General features: G+C 37.4%; 1 non-coding gene across 1 annotated transcript; it reads right to left on the bottom strand.

The window, feature by feature from the left end:
• Nucleotides 1-6,448: 6,448 nt before the first annotated feature.
• On the bottom strand, nucleotides 6,449-6,647 carry LOC148037924 (U2 spliceosomal RNA). Its single transcript, XR_015690824.1, has one exon. It is a non-coding gene; the product is annotated as a U2 spliceosomal RNA (small nuclear RNA).
• Between the last annotated feature and the right edge of the window lie 1,687 nt (nucleotides 6,648-8,334).

Genomic DNA, 8,334 nt, shown 5'->3' with positions numbered 1-8,334 from the left:
CTATCCTCACGTCTATATTGTGATACATGCAATAGACCTTTGTTAAAAATATGTCTATGCAGCCAATGGTAATGAGGTGCACACTCTATATATAGGACACCTCGCATGTCTTACCCATGCCTTAGTACGATGTAAGGCATTCTCCACTAGTTGGTTGTCAAAACACATGGTTCACATTACTACGATTAGTATATTGGCTATTCAACACAAGATAACATTGAAATGATATAGGCAGGTCTCTGCTTTCTCATATAGATGCTACATAAGCATCATCTGGTACATCGCCTTTATTTGCACATATTTCTTAGTCATATGTGTAAGGCATTCTCTTGGGAAGATGAGTCATAAATATATGTATATATCACATGAGTTCAATGTAAGGGATTTTAAAAATAAAATTTTAACACTTTTTTTACACATAGAAGGACCCCATATAAAAGGGTTACTTAGACATTGAATAGAAAAGGGTTATCCTTTATTGAGAAAAAAATTGAAGATTGAATAGTGTGTTTTACCCCCCCTTGAAACTAGTTACTATGAGATAGTGTATAGTTTAACTAACTTTTAAGAAGAATAGTCTATGGCCATGAAACCTAATGGTCCTTTCAATATATCTTGCTATACGCAAACTAGTTACTATGAGATATTGGGTTTTACCCATGGGATACAAAGAAATTAATACTAATAAAAATCACATTGAGTCTTAAAATATCCATGGAGCACTACTCTTTGACATGTTATTCAAAGAAGCACTAGCAAGTTCTACTCATACAAAATCCAACATTAATTGTTAAGACATATCTTTTTTGCTGCTATATAACCTATTGTTTACTAACTACTAAGATGGATTCTAGTTATCTTATGCTCTCTATAATAAGGGGTCTCTAGTTACTCAATAATTGTTACAGCCTACTAAATAGAAGAGGTTTTTTATGTAATAAGTTACATGATGGAAGAAATTTTCTAAAAGGAAATGTTTCATTGTAGTTGATTTGTTTTTCAAGTAGTGTTTCTATTATGGAAATTTATCGATAGTTTATCACCGCTAAAGTTATGGGTACTAGGGAGTTATACCCTCTAAATATTGTGGCATTTTCAGTAATATTGGTAGCTACTTGAATAGGTATATCATGCAATTGTGTGTACTATTTCTATTGTGTACTTGAATCTTGTGAGAATGTCTTGACAATGCCTATTGAATTATTCATTTTGTCCATGTATCTTTAAAGAGCACACATGGCTAAAAGAGGAATCAAGCATGACTGTGCTTTCTGAATACCATGTGCTATCATCCATTTTTGTGATCCGTTTGGTGATTAGCATGTGCCATTCACCATTCTTGTGGTGAAACCATGTAGCATCTTCCAAGGCATTGGTATTTGGTATCTTTGGTTTCCCCTATCGGTCTTCCTTGGCTACAAATTGTTCCATGGTGCCAATGGAGTGTATCTCTTATTTGTTTGATCCATTTAGGACATGATCATCTCTGTCTGTCTCTCTCTCTCTCTCTCTCTCTCTCTCTCTCTCTCTCTCTCTCTCTCTCTCTCTCTCTCTCTCTCTCTCTCTCTACCTTTAGATTCTCCATTAGCTACATTTTAGAAAAGGCTATCATTTGATCCCTCTCCCTCTTCTAGTATGGGATATGTTTATGAATCTTCTAGTATCGAGAAAATCTGGGTAGCTACTTATTTGAAGAGTTGGATTTTCTCCCCCTATTATGGAGAGCAGGGTGCGCAAGGCAATGGCTCAATTGACCTATGTAATTGAGAACAGTGTTAGGGAAAAGGCGGGTTCGCTTCATCCTATAGCCGGCTCATTTTAGAAGAAAACTCGTTGAATTCAATGTGAGGAGGAATTGTCTACTCATGAAAAATGCAACTGAAAAGGATTTAGGCAGGCTCACCTTTCTCATAGAAGGAGAATCTCCTTCTCGTGATTAAAGTAGAAGGACAAGATCTTTCTAAATATAAATGAAAAAGGGTTTTCAATAATAGAATGTACATATTAATATTTAAATTCTAATTTTGAATTAATTATCATTAACCTTTTCAATTGTCAAGTTTAAACTTTAAAGTTTAAACGTTTTAGACTTAATTAAAATTTAAGCTGACTCAGGAGATGTGACTGCTGTCAGCAAATTGGAGAGAGACTTGAGAGAGAGAGATAGAAAGAGTGCCAATTTCCAAAATTCAAATGGCAAATGGCTAAAAGCCTAAAAGTTAAAACTCTCATAATCATGATAATGATGTAAGTCTTGAGTTTGACTTTAGTCTTTTTGCATCTTACGGCTACGCCTTCCCATTACCCATTCCTTGAGGCTTGGCCTTGCATCCTACAGGCCAACTGCTATGCTAGACTCGTCACTCCATTGAACATCTGTCCAACGTCACTTGCAATATTACGTAATACGCCACTTGATATCAAGTGCCGTTGAGGCTGGACGGTTGCAGTTTCATCAGTTGTGGTGGGCGTCCCGAGCAGAATCTCCTGGAGGTTGGCCAGCAGCCGCTGGTAGCTATAGCCTATTTGGAGGTTGGCCATTGGACCCGCAAGCGCCGAGTCATATCCCTAGTGGCCAACAAGGCTTGGAGTGGCGAGCCTAGAGGCTTGCGTTGCACGCGCCTTCTTTGGTAAATGGCGACTGGGGGCGTGAATCCTATTCGCGTCGTGCAATCCCTTCAGGGCCCAGGCTTGAGTGACTAGTGACGCCAATGACCAGTCTCGTGGGCCACTAGTAACCAATGGCAGCATTGCCTCCTAAAGGCTAAAGGGCCAACTTCAAGGTTGAGTCCACGTGGTAGCACGGGGGCGAATGCTAGCAGCCAAACCGTCGACTCTCGAGTTTGTTTTAACAAGTTCATTTCAATACTGAATATTGTGTGTAAACTTTAAAGTTTTAACAAGTTCATTTCATGTTAGAATGGAGATAATAGTTACTAGTATAATATGTCACACACACACATAGAGAGGATTGTCTCTCTTTAAGTGAAATATGTGATTTGATATTTTGACCAAAAGAGTTGTTTGCATGTTGGTAACATTAAAGACCCATGTACAACCTATACAAACAATAAAATCCTTTCCTCTCTATTCATAAAGTCATTTTATTAACTTACACAACACATTTAGTTTACAAGCTTCGAAACGTTAACCATGGTGGAAATCGTATCTAACAAGTCATGAGTGATTCGAAATAGCAAAGAAAGGTGAGAGGTGGTAGTTCTAACTTTACATGATCATTGATAATACCCTGAAGCTTGATGGAAAGAATGTATGATCAACAAAGCTCGTAGAAGCACTTGCTTTGTCAACCATAGGCTGCCATGAGGGATTCACTAGTAGTAATAAGGAGACGTCACCTGCGTGCAAGAAATATATGAAAATACCCCTTATCTACCCCTTATTTATGGGACCTTACCTTATAACATGTTCCTTCCTTTCCTTAAATAACCCCCCTCCCTTACACTCACGTGGTACCATACGGTAAACTCTAGCGGACCCCCCGGGCCATAGTCACAAACAGAGAGAGAGAGAGAGAGAGAGAGAGAGAGAGAGAGAGAGAGAGAGAGAGAGTATGTGTGTGTGTGTGTGACATGTGTGTGCACTATGTGTGTGTGTGTGTGTGTGAATGAAAGCTTAAAGGAAAAATATTAATACTTTTTTTTTTTGCTTTGTCAACCATAGGCACAAACATTTATAGAGAGAGAGAGAGAGAGAGAGAGAGAGTGTGTGTGTGTGTGTGTGTTAGTGAAAGCATAAAGGCAAAACATTAGTACCCTTTTTTTTTTGCTATGTGGTTGTTAATAGGTTAAAGGTTTGTGAGACATTGTAGTTTGAAGATAAAGGCTAGCCATTGGAGGAGCTTGGATTTTCAAAGGGAACGAATGCATAACAAAAGGTAGAAAGTCTCAATAATGATAAAAAACACGGTAAGATTGCAACCACTCTTTTTAACTTTGAGAAATGGCACCTAAATTGAAAGATAAGAGACAAGGAAACCTTGTTCCATGGGTTGGGATTGAAAACATAGCCAAGCATCCTTCTAAAAAGGTAAAGATAATATGGATAATATTGGGGGCTCAACTTATCTTCAAATGAATCATTCGATAACATGTCACTTGAAGAAAGGACTGAATTTGAAAGGAAAAAAGAAGGATGCTTACTTTTTCAAGAGGATTGGCTAGACCAATTTAAATGGCTTGTTTATGATAGAGATGAAGTAAAAATATTTTGTAAATTTTGTTTGAAATATCCTCATCTACATAGTGCATATTCGAAAGGGGGATCTATAAAATTTTAAATTAGCAACTTAAAATCCCATGTTCTCACATCATGTCATAAGTTTGCTATGCAAACTATTTTGCTCGAAGGAAAAGACTTCAGTGAAAAGAGTGTTAAAAGAATAAGAGAAGTAAAGGATGAGGCATTACTTTCATTATTTAGAACGGCATATTTGATTGTAAAGCAAAATTTACCATTTTTTGTGTTTCCTAAAATGATAAGCTTATTCCAAGATTGCCATGTACCATACACTACTAGTCTTTATAATGATGATAATGCATGTGCTGAAATGATTTTTTGCATGGCATCGTCTCTTATGAGAAGTACAATAGAAAAGGTTTCAACTAGTCCATGGTTTGGTGTTTTAATCGATGAGTCAAATGATATCTCCTCACATGGACATATGGCTATTTATTGATCATATCTTGAGGCTGATTGTGTTCCTAAAACGAGCTTTTATGGTATCATACGTGTGCATGATGGCACTGCAAGATCTTTGTTTGAGGCTATTATTAGTGAGCTAAAGAAATGTAAGCTAGATTTATCTAGATTCATTGCATTTGGGTCTAGTGATGAATGTTCTACAATGGTAGGAAAGGAGAATGGTGTCGAGGCCTTATTGAAAAAACACATTAATCCATTTTTAACATCAATTCATCGTGTTGCCCATCGTAGTGCCCTTGCAATATCTAGTGTAGCAAAAGAGACGTCTTATTGTAGAAAAACTTATTAATGCTGTAGCTTCGCATTTTAATGTTAGCACGAAGAGATTAGAAGGGTTGCAAGCTATGCAACAAGATTTGGCATGTCCCATTCTTCGACTTGAGCATACTTTTGATGTGAGATGGTTAAGTATATAGAGTGTGTAAGTCTTTAGAAGCAATACTTGATATCACAAAAAGAGAGGCATTGCATATTTATGAAGAATTGGCTGAGTTCGAGCGTGTTTATTGCTTCCATTTCTTAGCTGACATTTTGAGAGGTTTAACAATAGTAAGCCAAATGTTTCAAAAAGACTTTGTAGATGTCACAACTATAGATAGTCTTGTGAAGAATGAAATTGTATCCATAACACAATACTACATTGATTGTCCTCCTCTTGATGTTAATGCATTAACCATTGGAGTACATGGATATGATATCCTTGCAGACTATGGGCCTGAAAAAGGATATTTATATATATTAAGAGGTGCTTTGCATGGAAAGAAATTTTATGAGCATGATTTAAAACGTAAAATTAATGGAGAAGACTTTGAGAGGGCCTTAGAATTTCAAGTTGCTTTTGTCGATTCAGTGGTGATAAGTAACTGAAATTCTCGATTTCAAGATAATTCTATACTTAACTGTTTAAAAATACTTGTGCCTGCACAACATCCAATACATGAGAAGGCCTTAAAGAACTATGGAACCCAAGAGATCGATCGGTTAACTTCATATTATGGCTTCCTTAAAAAGATAAATATAGAAGAATTCCCTGCAATGATAGAAGTTGATGAGTTTAAGAAAGAATTTAGAAATGTTAAGCATCAAGCTTCTAGAGATTGGATACGATTCACTTGGCTAGAAATAACTTCAACACTTGCTTGCGATAGTATGTGGAGGGATGCTTATCCGAATATTCTTACTCTTTGTCAAGTAGCTCTTGTCCAATGTTCGAGCATTGCTATTTGTGAGAGAGGTTTTAGTGCTGGAACTGTGACAAAGAGTAAGCTTCGTAATCGTTTGGAGATTAAGAGTTTAGATGCATTAATGAAAATCTTTATTGAAGGGCGTTCTAAGTTCACTGATATGGAGTTCATTGAGAGTATGGACATATGGGCTGAAAAAACGCATCGCCGTTTATACACAACACACGGAATTCGCCCATTGATTTTGCATATTCATAAGAGCAATTGATTTTTTATGGGCTATGATGATTTTGAAGCCACTATGCATTATTTGCAGTTTTGTTGTCTTGATTCTTTTGACTCTCAATCGTTTTCTTATGTTAAACTTATTTTTCCCTTGGTTGCTTCTATCTTTCGAGCAAAAATCTTTTACATTTGTTTTTAGATCATGCTTTCTTTTAATAAAATGTACTCGAATATTTTTAAAAGTTTTTTAAAAATATTTGCTACTACCGCGCCCACGGCATTAGAGCAATCCTTTGCTAGATTTGCGAGGGGTGGGAGGGCGCACCCAACGCTCCGAGGTAGTGCAATACGGAGGCGACGCGCGCAGCCCCGGGCAGCAAGCTGCCGGGTGGGGCTGCCCCCGTGAGAAAAATTAGATTAATATCGCAGTGACCCGATGGGTCACGTATCAGATATTAAACTGATAAGAACAGATACTACACTTGATCTTAGCCAAAAGGCCGAGAAAGGTATGAGTTGCTGGATCCTCCCCTGCTTCCTTTTATACCCTACCCTCCTTCCTCCTCCCACCTCTAACCTTCTTGCTCTCTAGCTGGCTGACGACCACTGCCGTCCCTACGGGAGGGAAAGCACGCATTCATTGCACTAATCTAACGCTCCCAGTCCCATCACCACAACCAAGCGCCCCCCCCACCCCCGTCAGCACTATCTCTCACACTTGATAGAATCAAGCAATTGATATTGCTAATTGAACGAAAGGACTCCAAATTGTAATCCCCTCATTGCAAACCTATGACAGGAGGCTGCTTTGCATACTATTAAGGGCTTAATAGTATTAGCCTTCTTGCAGCTAACAAGTCTAGGCATATATGGTTGCAAGCTGATATTTTATGTACCTCACTATTCGCAAATCTTAAGGGCACTAGCTGCGTCTCCTTATCCTCAGTAGGGAAAATATTGCAAAGTAAGGACTCCACCTGCATCTTTAGGCAAGAATTTTATGCTTCAGTGATGATCTATATCCAACAAAGAAATGTGGCCTCTGTAACTAGGATAGCCTGCAAAATTTTGAGCCTGATGTAAAAAAGGCCAAGTAGAAAATATTTTGGTATTGCAGTTTGTGAGACTTATCTACTGCTGTAGGAACAATTGCCTACCCTTCTTAGGTACAAGAATTTAGTACTATAAGCATGAATATTTGCGTGAACAACTATATACGATTAAGTGTGAATAGCTCCATGAACAACTACATGATATTAAGCACAAGCCCATATACAGTACTACAAGACAACACTTGAGAACTATGTCAACTACAAGCACATGCCCATATAAGGTGTTGCATAGGACAACAATCTAGAACTCTAGAACGACATGATCTGCATGCTCTACGTGGACTCCAAGAACTCTGATATGCTTCGACTCCAAAATTCATGATTTCCATGAACTGCATGATCTACATGAACGTGATTTGCGTGAACATGAATTGCATGAAATCTAGAATAGCATGAACAATAGAAATGCATGAACATGAACTCCAAAACTGAATTGCCTGAACTCTAGAACTGCGTAAACATGAAGTCTAGAAGGAAACTGGGTAGATTGGATAATGTGCACTATAGGATAACAACACTCCAAAATTGCCATGTAAGCTCAGAAATACATGAACTAAGCTCTAAAACTGCATTAATAGTGCTCCAAAACTCTCGGGAATCCACCTTACAGAACATGTAAGATACAATGTGAGTTCAAAAGAAAGGGTATTTATTATATTTAGTAAAATTCAAAGGATTATATTTACATAAGGGGTTTTTAAATTACAATTTGAATAAAATCTGCAAGTTTATAAAGTAAAAGGGGCTATTTTAAGGCCTTATAGCATTAAAGAAAGTGTATTTCTTAATATCCTTTGAACACATGTTATATAGATGATTTCTTATAAGTGGACCTACTAGGCCGCAGGAACTATAATATAAGCTCAAAATTGCATGACTTAAGTTCTAGAACTGCTCAAGTCTACATAAACTAAGCTCCAAAATTGTGTTAACAATGCTCTAGAACTGTATGAACTAAGCTTCAAAATTGCTTAATTAATAGGTTAGAAGACATTGCATGCTAGCATGTCAGAAGGTGCTACAAGGCAATGAGATAGAAGATGATGTAAGATTATGTATCGTGTTGAAGACCACTTGTCACTTGTTCC

Source organism: Lygodium microphyllum, chromosome 4 (genome assembly GCF_053477565.2).
Source record: "Lygodium microphyllum isolate KBCC chromosome 4, Lygodium_microphyllum_v1.1.10, whole genome shotgun sequence".
In the NCBI taxonomy this organism is placed as follows: domain Eukaryota; kingdom Viridiplantae; phylum Streptophyta; class Polypodiopsida; order Schizaeales; family Lygodiaceae; genus Lygodium; species Lygodium microphyllum.
Note: the sequence above shows the minus strand (reverse complement) of the source record. Positions and strands in the feature narration are given on the sequence as shown.